A 16,543-nucleotide genomic window follows, 5' to 3' on the forward strand; every position below is an offset into this window, starting at 1 on the left:
GGGAATTTATAATGGGGAACAAAGAAATGGCAGACCAATTAAATACATACCTTGGTTCTGTCTTCACAAAGGAGGACACAAATAACCTCCCAGAGATGTCGGGGAACATAGGGTCTAATGAAAGGGAGGAATTGATAGAAATCAGTATTTGTAGGGAAATGGTGTTAGGGAAATTGATGGGATTGAAGGCCGATAAATCCCCAGGGCCTGATAATCTACATCCTAGGGTACTTAAGGAAGTGGCCGTAGAAATAGTAGATGCATTGCTGGTCATCTTCCAACATTCGATGGACTCTGGAACAGTACCCATGGATTGGCGGGTAGCTAATGTTACCCCACAGTTCAAAAAAGGTGGTAGAGAGAAAACGGGGAATTACAGACCGGTAAGCCTGATATCGGTAGTGGGGAAAATGCTAGAGTCCATTATAAAATAGCAGAGCACTTGGAAAAAAGTGACTGGATCGGACAAAGTCAACATGTATTTACAAAAGGTAAATCGTGCTTGACTAATCTACTGGAATTTTTTGAGGATGTAACTGGTAAAATAGATAAGGGAGAACCAGTGGATGTGGTATATTTGGACTTTCAAAAGGCTTTCGATAAGGTCCCGCATAAGAGATTAGCATGTAAAGTTAAGGCACATGGGATTGGGGGCAAGGTATTGATTGGATAGAGAACTGGTTGGCAGACAGAAAGCAAAGAGTTGGAATAAACGGCTCTTTTTCCGAGTGGCAGGCAGTGACTATTGGGATACCGCAGGGATCGGTCCTTGGACCCCAGCTATTCACAATATATATTAATGATCTGGACGAGGGAACTAGATGTAATGTCTCCAAGTTTGCAGATGACACAAAGCTGGGTGGGCGTGTGTGCTGTGAGGAGGATGCCGAGAAACTCCAGTATGATTTGGACAGGTTGGGCGATTGGGCAGAAGCGTGGCAGATGCAATATAACATGGATAAATGCGAGGTTATCCACTTTGGTGTCAAAAACAGGAAGGCAGATTATTATCTGAATGGCAATAGATTGGGAGAAGGGGAAGTGCAACGAGACCTGGGCGTCCTTGTGCACCAGTCGCTGAAGGTAAGCATGCAGGTGCAGCAGGCGGTTAAGAAGGCAAATGGTATGTTGGCCTTCGTAGCGAGAGGGTTTGAGTACAGGAACAAGGATGTCTTGCTGCAGTTGTACAGGGCCTTGGTGAGGCCACATCTTGAGTATTGTGTGTAGTTTTGGTTGCCTTATCTGAGGAAGGATGTTCTTGCCATGGAAGGAGTGCAGTGAAGATTCACCAGGCTGATACCTGGGATGGCAGGAATGACATATGAGGAGAGATTGGGTCGATTGGGCCTGTACTCACTGGAGTTTAGAAGAATGAGAGGGGATCTCATTGAAACTTATAAAATTCTAACAGGACTAAACAGACTAAATGCTGGAAGGATGTTCCCGATGGTCGGGGAGTCCAGAACCAGGGGTCACAGTCTAAGGATAAGTGGTAAGCCATTTAGGACAGAGATGAGGAGGAATTTCTTCACACAGAGAGTGGTGAACCTGTGGAATTCTCTACCAAAGAAGGCAGTAGAAGCCAATTCATTAAATATATTCAAGAAGGAGTTGGATATATTTCTTAAGGCTAAAGGTATCAAGGGATATGGGGAGAAAGCAGGAACAGGGTACTGAGTTTGGATGATCAGCCATGATCTCATTGAATAGTGGAGCAGGCTCGAGGGGCCGAATGGCCTACTCCTGCTCCTATCTTCTATGTTTCTATGTCAGGTGGCTGCACAGATAGTGGATGCATTGGTGGTGATCTTCCAAAATTCCCTAGATTCAGGAAAGTTCCCAGCAGATTGGAAAGTAGCAAATGTAACACCGCTGTTCAAGAAAGGAAGGAGAGAGAAAACCGGGAACTACAGGCCAGTTAGCCTGACGTCAGTCGTCGGGGAAAATGCTGGAATCCATTGTTAAGGAAGTGGTATCGGGGCACTTAGAAAATCATAACATGGTTAGGCAAAGTCAACATGGCTTTATGAAAGGGAAATCATGTTTGACAAATTTATTAGAGTTTTTTGAGGGTGTAACCAGCAGGGTAGATAAAGGGGAACCAGTGGATGTAATATATTTGGATTTCCAAAAGGCATTCGATAACGTGCCACATGAAAGGTTATAACACAAGATAATGGCTCATGGGGTTGTGGGTAATATAGTAACATGGAGAGAGGATTGGTTAACGGCCAGAAAACAGTAGAGATAAACGGATCTTTTTCAGGTTGGCAGGCTGTAACTAGTGGGGTGCCGCAAGGATCAGTGTTGGGGCCTCAGCTATTTACAATCTATATTAATGACCTAGATGAAGGGACCGAGTGTAATGTATCCAAGTTTGCTGATGATACAAAGCTAGGTGGGACAGTAAGCTGTGAGGAGAACACAGAGTCTTCAAAGGGATATCGATAGACTGAGTGAGTGGGCAGTAAGGTGGCAGATGGAGTGTAATGTAGGGAAATGTGAGGTTATTCACTTTGGTAGGAAGAATAGAAAAACAGAATAGTTTTTAAATGGTGATAAACTTTTAAATGTTGGTATTCAGAGAGATTAGGGTGTCCTCGTGCAAGAAACACAGAAAGCTAGCATGCAGGTACAGCAAGCAATAAGGAAGGCAAATGGCATGTTGGCCTTTATTGCAAGGGGTTGGAGTATAAGAGTAAGGAAGTCTTGCTACAATTGTACAGGGCCTTGGTGAGACCACACCTGGAGCACTGTGCACAGTTCTGGTCTCCTTATCGAAGGAAGGATATACTTGCCTTAGAGGCGGTGCAACGAAGGTTCACTCGATTGATTCCTGGGATGAGAGGGCTGTCCTATGAGGAGAGATTGTGTAGAATGGGCCGATACTCTCTGGAGTTTAGTAGAATGAGAGGTGATCTCATTGAAACGTACAAGATTCTGAGGGGGATTGACAGGGTAGATGCTGAGAGGTTGTTTCCCCCGGCCGGAGTGTCTAGAACTTGGGGTCACAGTCTCAGGATAAGGGGTCGGCCATTTAAGACTGAGATGAGGAAGAATTTCTTCACTCAGAGGGTGTGAATCTTTGGAATTCTCTGCCCCAGAGGGCTGTGGATGCTGAGTCTTTGAGTATATTCAAGGCTGAGATAGAATTTTGGACTCTTGGGGAATCAAGGGATATGGGGATCGGGCGAGAAAGTAGAGTTGAGGTCGAAGATCAGCCGTGATCTTATTGAATGGTGGAGCAGGCTTGAGGGGCCGAATGGCCTACTCTTGCTCCTATTTCTTATATTCTTATGTTCTTATGAATAAGCCCACAGCCACACTCTGTTGGCAATCCCTGAAGGTCCCATCGAGTCACTCTTTGCTGCCTCCTTAAGATTAGCATTCCCACCTGCATTTCTCACTGACTCTCGCACCCAGTGTGGATGACTTCAACAATCACCTTTTCATCCTACCCGCCTCTGCCCCCTTGGACTCTTTGCATTTCCCTCCAGAATGCTCATTCACTCACAAACAAGGCCCTTGGCATCCATGAACCTATAGTGAATGATAGCATTGACATCACAGTGTTGACTGAATCTTGGCTGACATGTGGTGACATTCTTGCCCCTTACTGAAGCCTCCCTGCTTGGCTAACCCTTTCAGCACCGACCCCACACACACCTCCACCTGGTGCTTATCACCAAATCTGCTCTCGGTCTCTTCCCCTCCTCCCCTGTGTAAGATTTGGATCACAGGTCACACACAGATTACCCAAAGGATCTTAGGAGTCATAGGTCACTTTATTAAGGAGCGGCAGTTCAAATATAGTTAAATCAGGATAGGCATGGTCGACATACAACCCGTAACAGATGAGAACGGTTGACCGGCCCCGGAACGGGCGGACGGGCGGGTGTTGAGGCAGAACGGTGATCTCGGATCCCTGCAGCCTGCGGCAGCGATCTCTCCCTCTTTGGTCGTCTCCCGAGGCTGGCGGAGGTTTTAAGCCGAAGCCAGCGTGAGATCCACCTCAGAGGAACCTCTTCCCCTGTCTACCTGTTTTTCCCTTTCGGCTGCCCGTTTATATACCTTATATTTCGGTGGGCTGGTGGATACCGCGTGTCAATCACTTGTTACCCATTCAATTGTCCAATTACAGGGGAATAGGTCCTGTGCTGTCTCTCCCTCTAACTTAACCTTACTGTATGTACATAACCTACTTATATATGTATAACTTACCTGTTAGGGCCGTTGCCCCTTTAACTTACCTTTTAGGGCCATTGCCCCTTTAAGACGCGCCTTAGCGTGCTGACGTCACGTCACGTATGACGTGACGTGCGGGAGGCGGCTGCCGGCCCGACTCGGCCCTCCAGAAAGGCCGCCGGCACAGCCCGGCCTAGCGTCTTCGGCCGCATCGATCAGCCGCCGGGAGCGACGCGATCTTCCGCTCCCGCGGCAAGCACTGGCTCAGCCTGGCCTCCAGCTCCCCCTCCCGACTTCGGCCCCAACGGCCAGCGACGCAACGACCGGCAAACGTGATGATGTCACAACCCCGAGCGTGATGAGGTCATCACGCTCCCCACGGGACTGCGAGTTCAGTCCTCGTGGAGTCCCCGCTGGAACAGGACCTGTGCCACGGTGCTCCTCAGTTGTATTGTCCCCATGCTTGAGTCTTGGAAATTATTTGTCTGTAAGTATTTTAGAATGCTATAGATGATTAGTGTGCACTGTATGTTGTAGAAAATGTTTAGTTGTAACTTTTCTCTGTCTAGCTGGTTAACTAGTAGCTGTATTTTGATACACTATGTACAGGGCTAATTTAAAGAGAATGCCTCCCAGTTTGCTAAATGTATATTCAGTAAGCTGTGTTTCCACGTGTTTGGTATCAGTTATGCGTTTGTATACTAATGTGTGCTTCCATTTCTGTGTTGTATTTCAGTTTTACAATAAGAATCTTTCAGTAATGTCTTACAAGAAAAGTCAAGCCTTGTGATTTTATGGGAAGATATCAAGTTGTTCGCTATCTGTCTAGCTCTGCATAGGATCGCGTTGCGAGGGCAGAATAGGTCCCTATGGCAAACCCCGCCCAGACTCGTGAGGTCAATCCTCTGCTTATTTCCTGTTTGGACATCTTGCACTTTCTCCTAGACAGTTTGGGGGAGAAATTCGGTATCGCCCCATTTGGGGCGCAATTCTCGGCCGGGCGCAAGGCGCAAATTATTGCCACCTACTGCGAAATTGGTCTGTTTCGCCCCTGGAGCCGATTGCAGCGCTAAATCAGGCACTGCACGGCTCTCTTAAGGCGCTAAGCCGGAGGAGCGAGGCGTTAACTCAGGGCGGGCGCAGCGCAGGTGCTGCCAGTTAGCGATTGCACACAGACACGCTGGCGCCAGTCAGTTCTTAAAGGGAAGGGTCGATCTTGATTTGCAGCCGCACCCTGCGCATCGGAGCCCTGAATCTCGGCCTGGACAGACCTGTTGCCAAATCCTGCAGCCAAGGACCATGGAGAGGGCCAGGGAGCGAGCGCAGCGTTTCAGCGAGGGAGCCTTGGAGGCTCTGGTTGGCGCGGTGGAGTGCAGGCGATCTCTCCTGTACCCGGACAGTGGCAGGAGGCCTCTGCCCATCGAGTACCGAAAAGCTTGGAGGGAGGTGGCTCACAGAGTGACCTCCAGCAGCATGGTGCCTAGGACCCCTGTGCAATGCAGGAAGAAGTTCAACGACCTCACTCGGGTCGTCAGGGTGAGTGTCTTTTACAGAAATCTCTTCATCCCTCCATCTCGACCTCGCTTTATGGCCAAAGGGTCTTGAAAGCCCCAATGACCAGCACTCCTCCAACACCTATGGCCCTTTCAGGACACTCACATGCACATTCAGCACTTTGCACACAGTAAGGGCTATTCGACCATGAGAGGCATTTCAGCCAAGATCATGGCTGCACACAGTAAGGGCTATTCGACCATGGGAGGCATTTCAGCCAAGATCATGGCTGCGTCTTTACTCAGACCCCGTCCTTTTTCTTGCAGGGCAAGCTGGCACATAATAGGAGACAGCAGCAACGGACCGGGGGAGGCCGGCCTCACCTTTAAGCCCTGACCGATCTGGAGCAGCGAGTCCACCGGATTGTGGCAAGCCGGATGATTGGCCCCGTCGCCACTGGAGACGCCGACCCCGTTCTGGCCAGCAATGGTAAGGTCATCACCTCTTTGACCTCTCTCCTTCCACTTGTTCCTCACAACAGCATCCTTTGACACTTTCGATCCAAATCAGTACATCGCTGCACTCATTCCTCCCTTGCTGCCACCTGTCCTCAAACTAAAGCCACTCTTGTACCTCCCTGCTTTCAGATGGTGATTCACCAGGTGAGGAGACGGGCCCTCAAGCTGCCACTGGGAGTGAATCTGAAGGCGAGGAGGAAGAGGAAGCTGGACCATCAGCGCAACCCTCTGCCGAGGCAGCCCATGGCCATACTGGGGACATGCCTTCCCTGGAGGGGAGCGGGGGGGAATGGCCTGATGAGGGTGAAGCTCCAGGACCCAGCGGGCTGCAGCAACGCGCGGGGGGTAGGGAAGCTCGGGGGCCTTCTCCCCGGAGGGAGAGTATGGCCTGCAGTCCTGCTACAGTGATCGCAGAAGAGGTGCGGCTCCTCGCTGAAATGAGCGCCCAGGTGGAGCAAAGGCACACTGAGCTCATGGCTGCAGTGGCAAGGATGCCCGAATCCACTAAGTCACTGGCAAGGAGTGTCCAGGACTTCAGTGCAGCACAGGCGTCTGCCACGCAAATGCTAAGTGCTGCAATGCAGTCGGTGGCTGGTCTCATGCAGATGCAGATTGAGGCCACGCGAGCACTAACTGCTGCCACCCTCGCTGGATCAGGCAGATTGCCCCGGGGCTCTCACCACGCCGCAGCAGGCCAGCAATCTGTGCTCCAGAAGATTGCTCCGCATGCTGAGGTGCTGCCCCGTCGGAGTGCCAGTGTGTCGGTCGAGCAGGGAGTTGCTGTCCTCTCTCAGGATGACAGCATTCCTGCTGCCAGCACTGTCACTTCTCCACTGCAGTTGCCACCATCTGTAGGACAGACTGGTGCCGCCCATGCAGAGTTGGAGCAGTCAGCAGCCGGGCCCTCCAGGCCCAGAGCTGGTCCAGGCCGTCCCTCAAGGGCATCTGCAGTCTCAGTTTCTGACACTCAGCAGCCTCCCCCCAGCCTTGCTGCTGCCACTGGGGTCCCAGTGCGGAGGAGCTGCAGGGTGGGAAGGGGGCAATTTCACAAGGGAAGTAGATCACCCTCGAAGGGCAAAAAGTAGAAGGTGTGGCAAAATGTGGTTCATTGTTTTTTTGAAGGCTGAGGATCGTGGTCATATCTTTGTTCCTGTTTTGGACATTGTCTCCAGGTTCTGAGAGCCAGTTATGTGATTGATTGTTTCTTTGTGTCTTTCTTTCTATTACTTTGTCATGTGGGAAGGATACACAGTTTTGTTAATAAAGAAGTGTGTTAATTCAAAATGTGCATGTTTGCTCTTTGCACTCATTGTTGCCTTGACCGGCTTAGGGGTTGCGGCATGGTTCCATTCAGGTTCTTTGAATGGCAGAAGCCATTCCCTCAGAGGGGGCCTAGAAGCGACTTGCGATAAGCCTTTGACGGACGGCCCTTGCACTTTGTGCCTCCCTCCCGTCTTGGTACTGCTGCTCCTCCTCCTCCTCCTCTGCTGGTGCTCCAATGCCCGCTGGCATTGGCTGGGTCCTGAGGATAGTCAGGTTATGCAGCATGCAGCACACAACAACGAAGTGGGAGACTCGCTCAGGCGAGTACTGCAGGGCTCCTCCAGAGTGGTCCAGACAGCGGAACTGTTACTTGAGCATGCCAATTGTGTGCTCAATGATGTTCCTGGTAGCTTGATGGCTCTCGTTGTATCGTTCTTCTGCAGGGGTACTGGGCGAACGGAGCGGGGTCATCAGCCAGGTACACAGAGGATAGCCCTTGTCCCCAAGAAGCCAGCCTCCTGGATGAAGCAGGGCCTCAAAAAGGTCTGCCACAGAAGTCTGGCACAGGATGAAGGCATCGTGGCTGCTGCCTGGAAATTGGGTATTGACAGCGAGTATCAGCTGTCTGTGGTCACAGACCAACTGGACGTTCAAGGAATGGAAGCCCTTTTGGTTGTGGAAATCCTCGGCATACTCTTATGGCGCCCGCAAAACCACATGCGTGCAGTCAATGGCGCCCTGCACCATGGGGAAGCCTGCTATTCTTGCAAAGCCCGCTGCGCGCTCTTGCTGCTTGTCCGGGGTCATCGGGAAAGAGATGTACTCTCGTCTCCTTTTAAAGAGGGCATTTGTGACTTGACGGATGCAGCAATGCACCGCGAACTGGGAGATATTGGCAATGTCCCCAGTAGCAGATTGAAAGGAGCCGGTGGCATAAAAGTTGAGAGCCACTGTTACCTTCACTGCCACCGACAGAGACGTCCTGCTCCTTAGTTGAGGTTGCAGATCTGGCTGGAGGAGGTGGCAGAGCTCAGTGACCACCTCCTTGCTGAATCGCAGCCTTCGCAAGCACTGCTCCTCAGACGTATTGATGTATGAGAACTGTTGTCGAAAAACCCTGGGACGGTAAGGTCTCCTGTACCAACGCCTGTTGGCCCTCCTCCGTCTGGCCATGATGGCCACTCTCTCTCTGCGTCTCTGTGCCCTCCCAATGTGATGGAGAAGCACGATGTGCCCATCCATTGCAGCCCCCATAATATGTGGGCAATCAAAGTTATGCCGGTGAAAAAGCAAAGCAACTACAAAGTTATGGGCAGAAGCCAAAACTACCTCTGACAGCGTTAACTCAATGCAGAAGTCTCTCTTTCTCCCTTTGTCTCTCTGCAAATCTCTCTCTCGCTCTCAGAACGAGTGGTCCAAAAATGGCTACCACACAGAAGACAGGAAGAGCCCCCTTTAAATAGCGCCCCCCCCAGCCCCACAGCGACTGGGAAGCGTTCCAGTCAACCTGTCGTTGGTAGCGACAGGCGGAAAGGAGGGGGGCGCCACTGAATCTCCGGTCCGGGGCGCCCCAAGGGCGTTGCACTCTGGAATGACATCAAGATCTGCGTGCGTTGGAGAGCGGGCGGTAGGGTTTCGCGCCGCCGCTAAATGTCCGCTCAATTTCACGAGAGGCGCAGGGCTCACCACGCCCGGGCACTAGCTGGTTAGCGCTCCACTTATCGCCCTCTTAAGGCACTAACGGGTGGCGCTCACAACTGAATTTCCCCCCCTTTGTTTTTCATAAAGCTCCTTACTCAACCTCTTATCAGGCCTAGCTATACCTACATGAAGACCTGTTTCTGTGTTCTGCCCATGTAAACGACCTCAGCTCTTTGTGCAACTCCTTACCTGACATGATTGGTTTCTTCTGTGTCATCAGCTTATCCTGGCTGCTGAGCTCGACAAACCCATTTCCTTTATAAAACCATTATTCCTTTCACAATTCACAATTTCTTCCAGTTCACCATTTCTTACATCTGGCACCTGCTCCTCCTGCGAGTGCCTCACCTTGTTCCACCCCTCTCGCCTCTCCTTTATAGTCTTTGTTCTCTACCGCTCCGCCATATCTTCCTTCCTTTCCTCCCTCAACCTCTGCTCTGAGAGACTCGCCATCCTTGGTGATTTCAATCTCCATTTCATCTCCTCTTGTCCTCTCTCCTCTGGATTCACTGCCCTCCTGCCCTCCTACCCATATTCATACCCAGCTCTATCCCTCCGCTGCCTCGGTGTTGTCCGCCTGCTTGTCTGACATCCGGTCCTGGATGAGTCACATATTCCACCAGTTAAACACTGGGAAGACTAAAACCATTGTCTTCAGACCAGTTCAAAAACTCTGTACTCTTGCCCTCCCTGGCCACCGTCTCAAGCTGACCCCAACCATTCGCGACCTTGCCATTCTATTTGGCCTTGAGTAGAGCATCCATAGCCTCCCTGTCACAAAGACTGCCAATTTCCATCTCCATAAAATCACCCACCTGAACCCATCTACGGCTGAAATCCTCATCCATGCTTTTGTTACTTCCAGTCTCGACTATTCCAACGCACCCCTGGCAAAAACAGGAAGGCAGATTATTGTTTGAATGGCAATAGATTGGGAGAAGGGGAAGTGCAAAGAGACCTGGCTGTCCTTGTGCACCAGTCGCTGAAGGTAAGCATGCAGGTGCAGCAGGCGGTTAAGAAGGCAAATGGTATGTTGGCCTTCGTAGCGAGAGGGTTTGAGTACAGGAACAAGGATGTCTTGCTACAGTTGTACAGGGCCTTGGTGAGACCGCACCTTGGGTATTGTTTGCAGTTTTGGTCGCCTTACCTGAGGAAGGACGTTCTTGCCATGGAAGGAGTGCAGCGAAGATTCACCAGGCTGATACCTGGAATGGCAGGAATGACGTATGAGGAGAGATTGTGTCGATTGGGATTATGCTCACTGGAGTTTAGAAGATTGAGAGGGGATCTCATCGAAACCTATAAAATTCTGTCAGGCCTGGACAGACTAGATGCAGGAAGGATGTTTATGATGGCCGGGGAGTCCAGAACCAGGGGTCATAGTCTAAGGATAAGGGGTAAGCCATTTGGGACTGAAATGAGGAGGAATTTCTTCACCCAGAGAGTGGTGAACCTGTGGAATTCTCTGCCACAGAGGGCGGTGGAGGCCAATTCATTAAATATATTCAAGAAGGATTTGGATATATTTCTTAAGGCTAAAGGGAATCAAGGGATATGGGGAGAAAGCAGGGACAGGGTACTGAATTTGGATGATCAGCCATGATCTCATTGAATGGCGGAGCAAGCTCGAGGGGCCGAATGGCCTACTCCTGCTCCTATCTTCTATGTTTCTATGTTTCTATGGCCGGCCTCCCATCCCCCACCCTCTGTAAACTTCAGCTCCTCCAAATCCCCGTTAACCGTATCCTCAATAATGAGCCTCGTCACATCATGGGGCACTCAACTGCTTCTGTTTACACCCAGATTTTGCCTGCCCAGTGTTCGCTTCCACCTAAAAAATCAACCATCCAATCCAGACTTCCATTTCTACAGCGCCTTTCGCAATCTCAGGACGTCTCAAAGTAATTTACAGCCAACGAAGTACTTTTGAAGTGGAGTCACTGTTGTAATGCGGGAAATGCGACAGCCAATTTGCGCACAGCAAGCTCCCACAAACAGCAATGTGATAATGACCAGATAATCTGTTTTTAGTGATGTTAATGTTTAGAGGCAAAAAAAAACCAGGTAAAAAAACCCAGGCCAATTTGGGGGAAAAGAAATCTGGGGAATTCCTCTCCGACCCATCTAGGCAATCAAAACTGGTCCAGGGGATCAGAGTGGCCCTGAATTCCCAGCAGTACCTACCCTTCTGTAAGGTGTTGGGTACAGACTGTGTGTTGTCAGGGTGGTTGGCTGGTGTTCAAGTAGCTGATGAACTTTGTGGCTCCCACTCAGCTCGGTATCACTGTAACAGGAAGCCATTGCACTGAGGTGTCTGTACCGCCTGCGCGTTCACACAGTGCAGCAGCAGAGAGACGGAGGACACACAGAGGTTTCATATGTACTCGGGTTAACCATAGAGGACAGCAACAACAACTTCTATTTATATAACGCCTTCGAGGCATAAAAACGGCCCAAGACGCTTCACAGAGGCATTATCAGACAAACATGGACCTCGAGCCAAAAAATAGATATGAAGAGATATGACCGAAAGCTTGCTCAAAGAGGTGGGTATTAAGGAGCGTCTTACATGAGAAGAAAAGAAAGGCAGACTTGCATTTCTATAGCGCCTTTCACAACCTCAGGATGTCCCAAAGCGAGTTACAGCCCATGAAGTGGAGTCACTGTTGTAATATAGGAAATGCAGCAGCCAATTTGCGCACAGCAAGCTCCCACAAACAGACAATGAGATAATGACCAGATCACCTTCCGATTTGGCACTTTGCAGCCTTCTGGACTCAATGTTGAGTTCAACAATTTCAGATCATAACCTCGGCCCCTATTACATTTTTACTTATATTTTTTTTCCACCCCTTTGTTTTGGGTTTTCCCTCCCCCCCCTTTCCTTTTTTTTCTCTCTCGCACATGGCAGCTGTCTCTCATTCTGCCAGCACACGTCACACCTAATCTGAGCCGTCTTTTGTCTCCACTTGTCCGATCACCATCTCGTCTGGTTTTGAATACCTCTTAATGTCTCTTTACTTCTTTTGTTCTCTCCCAGCCCTGCCTTCGATCTATTTCATTTCCTTTCCAGTTTTGAAAAAGGGTTCACCCGAAACGTCGACTCTAATTTCTCTCCACGGATGTTGCCTGGCCTGCTGAGTTTTTCCAGCATTTTCCGTTGTTATTTCGGGTTTCCAGCATCTGCAGTATTTTGCTATCGCACCTGTGTTAGTGATGTTGATTGAGGGATAAATTTTGACCCAGGACACTGGGGAGAACTGTTAAGTCCGTGAATGATTGAGACACGGACCAGCAGGAGTGAAAACAAACAAGTCTTTACTGGTGGAACAACAGAGGCTCTCTAGCGCCTTTTATGCAGGGGTGGTCACTGCCGGTACTGCAGTCTGAGACCAGTTATTCTCTTAAAGGTACATACACAACAATTCCTCCCCTTTTAGATAAACAGTACATAACATTCATTTAGCAACTAAATGATAACGAATTACAATCACAATTACTGTTGCTAGATACATTGGTTAAGTTTAAGCAATTATAAGTTCAGTCTTTGAGGAGGCTTCCTGGTTCTGTCTGGATAACGCCTCTTTGGGGTATCAGGTTCTTCTGGCAATGTTGCGTCGGGATCAATGTCTGTGTTTGGTTCATCTGCTTCCAATATTACCGGTTCTGCGGTAGCTGCAATTGGAACATCAATTTCATTACCAGGTGTATCAGATCGTGGTGTGGAGTTGACATTTTCCAGTGACTCTAGAATCTGGTCAGCATGGCGTCTTACAATGCTCTCCCCAACGTCCACGGTATCTTCTTGAGATTGAGATGAAATTCCAGAGCATGTTTGAGGACACGGTCAGTAGCATGGTGGGTAGGCGAGTTTTCTACATGGACTTCGAGAGGCGTTTGATAAGGTTCCGCACAAGAGCTTGCTAGTGAAAATGAAAGCATGCAGAACTGGAGGTAAGTTCTGTAACTGGTTGGGAGCGAGCAGGTAGAAGGGAAAAGGGGTTCATTCTCTGCTTGGTTGGATGTGACGAGTGGCATTCACAAGTGAGCTGTACTGGGGCCTCAGCTTTTCACCATGTATGTAAATGAATGAATGGAAAGTTGTACAGTCCCCACCGCTTACACCGTCCCTGCCTATCCCGGGCAGCTGCCTAGATCGAGCAAAGGGTGCTAACTGTTTGCCCTCACCATGGGCGCCAATTACAAAGGTGCTGCTTAAACCGTATTAAACACGCCAACTATTTCGGGCAGTTCAAGCAGCTGTCTCCACCTTGTTAAAGTGCGATTACCTGCCATTAAGTCTTTTCAGGCACTCCGCTGCTGAACTCAGTCACAACCGTCGCCTGCAATCGCTGTTTACAAAGATGAAAGACCAGAGGTGAGACTGAGCAGACCATCGCAGACTTCAGCCCCATCCAGTTCAGATCAAACAGTCCCTTCATTGATTGACCGCTTGTTCATTGCAGACTCCTTGGGCCTGTTAATAATGTAGAGGCGGGTTTTGAGCGGGACTTGCAGTGATAGCCAGAGTCATAGAAACATAGAAACATAGAGATAGGAACAGGAGTAGGCCATTCGGCCCTTCGAGCCTGCTCCGCCATTCAATGAGATCATGGCTGATCTTCGTCTGAGATCATAGCTGATCTTACCAGTTCAGTACCCCGTCCCCGCCTTTTCTCCGTAACCCTTAATCCCCTTAGCCTTCAGAAATATATCCAATTCTCTCTTGAAAATATTTATTGAATTAGCCTTCACAGCCCTCTGTGGCAGGGAATTCCACAGGCTCACCACTCTTTGAGTGAAGAAATTCTTCCTCATCTCTGTTTTAAATGACTTGCCCGCTATTTTTAGACTGTGGCCCCTGGTTCTGTGCTCCCCGGCCATTGGAAACATTCTCTCTGAATTCAGCCTGTCCAGGCCTGCCATAATTTTATATGTTTCGATGAGATCCCCTCTCAATCTTCTAAACTCCAGTGAGTACAAGCCCAAACTATTTAATCTCTCTTCGTAGGTCATTCCCGCCATTCCAGGTATCAGCCTGGTGAATCGCCGTTGCACTCTTTCCATGGCAAGAACATCCTTCCGCAGATGGGGCGACCAAAACTGTACACAATACTCCAGATGCGGTCTCACCAGCACCTTGTACAGCTGTAGTAAGGTATCCCTATTCCTATACTCGAACCCCCTTGATATGAAGGCCAACATACCATTTGCCTTCTTGATCGCCTGTTGCACCTGCATGCTCTCCTTCAGTGACTGGTGCACAAGAACACCCAGGTCCCTCTGCACTTCCCCATCTCCCAATCTATTGCCATTTAGATAATAATCTACCCTCCTGTTTTTACCCCCAAAGTGGATAACCTCGCATTTATCCACATTATAGTGCATCTGCCACGTATCCGCCCATTCCCCCAACCTGTCCAAATCGCACTGTAGCCTCCTGACATCCTCATCAGAGCCCACCCCTCCTCCTAGTTTAGTGTCGTCAGCGAATTTGGAAATATTGCATCCAATTCCCTGATCCAGATCATTTATATATATTGTGAACAGCTGGGGTCCCAGGACAGATCCTTGCGGCACCCCGCTGGTCACTGCCTGCCACTCCGAAAACGAGCCGTTTATTCCAACTCTCTGTTTTCTATCCGCCAGCCAGTTCTCTATCCACGTTAATACTTTGCCCCCAATCCCATGAGCCTTAATTTTGCATGATAATCTTTTGTGTGGAACCTTATCGAAGGCTTTCTGGAAGTCAAGGTACACCACATCCACTGGCTCTCCCCCATCTATTTTACCAGTTACTTCCTCAAAAAATTCCAGCAGATTAGTCAAACACGATTTACCCTTTGTAAATCCATGTTGACTCTGTCCGATCCTTTCCCCATTTGTCAAGTGCTCCGCTATTTTATCCTTAATAATGGACTCTAGCATTTTGCCCACAACCGATGTAAGGCTTACTGGTCTATAATTCCCTGCTTTCTCTCTACCCCCCTTTTTAAATATTGGGGTAACATTAGCTACCCTCCAATCCACGGGTACTGTTCCCGAGTCAATGGAGTTCCGGAAGATGATCCTTAGAGCATCTGCTATCTCCAGGGCCACCTCCTTAAGTACCCTAGGATGTAGTTTATCAGGCCCCGGGGATTTGTCGGCCTTCAGTCCCCTCAACTTACCCAACACCATATCCCTAGAGATACTAATTTCTGTCAGCTCCTCCCTCTCATTAGTCCCTATGTTTGCCGATATTCCTGGGAGGTTATTTGTGTCCTCCTTTGTGAATACAGAACCAAAGTATGAGTTTAATTGGTCTGCCATTTCCTTATTCTCCATTATATATTCTCCCGAATCGGACTGCAAGGGACCGACTTGGGATTTTACCAGTCTTTTCCTCCTGATATACCGATAAAAGCTTTTGCAGTCTGTCTTTATGTTTGCTGCAAGTTTACTTTCGTATTCTATTTTCCCCTTCCTGATTAATCCCTTTGTCCTCTTTTGCTGTATCTTGTACTGCCCCCAATCTTCCGGTCTGGTGCTTTTTTTTGCCAGTTGATATGCCCTTTTTTTTGATTTTATGCTGTCCCTAATTTCCCTCGTTATCCACGGTTGAGTCACCTTTTTAGGTTTATTTTTATGCCAAACCGGTATAAACATGTTCTGGAATTCTTCCATTCTATCTTTGAATGCTTGCCATTGTCTCTCCACTGTCAATCCCCCCAGAAACACCACCCAATCAATCTTACCCAATTCCCGTCTCATACCCTCGTAATTCCCTTTATTTAAGTTCTGGACCTTAGTCTCTGATTCAATTTCCTCACTCTCCATCTCGACTGATAGCTCGATCATATTATGATCGCTCTGACCCAAGGGGCCTCGTACAAGAAGATTGCTGATAAGTCCCTTCTCATTGCACAATACCCAGTCTAAAATGGCCTGATCTCGAGTCGGCTCCTCGACATATTGGTCCAGATAACCGTCCCGAAAACATTCCAGGAATTCCTCCTCCTCAGAATTTTTACTAATTTGGGTAGTCCAATCAATATGTAAATTAAAGTCACCCATGATGACAGCTGTGCTCTTATCGCACGCTTCTCTAATTTCCCTTTTTATGCCTTCCCTCACCTCCATATTACTATTTGGAGGCCTATATATCACACCCACTAACGTTTTCCTCCCCTTGCTATTTCTCATTTCTACCCATACAGATTCCGTTTCATCCGAGTTAATATCCTTCCTTTCCATTGCATTAATCCCCTCCTTTACCAGCAATGCTACCCCACCTCCCCTACCTTTTTGCCGATCCTTCCTAAATATTGTATATCCCTGGATGTTAAGTTCCCAGCCTTGCCCACCCTGCAGCCACGTTTCTGTAATCCCAATCAAATCAT

This window comes from Somniosus microcephalus, chromosome 1 (assembly GCF_052327205.1).
Source record: "Somniosus microcephalus isolate GS21.2 chromosome 1, FLI_Smic_1.0, whole genome shotgun sequence".
Taxonomy (NCBI): domain Eukaryota; kingdom Metazoa; phylum Chordata; class Chondrichthyes; order Squaliformes; family Somniosidae; genus Somniosus; species Somniosus microcephalus.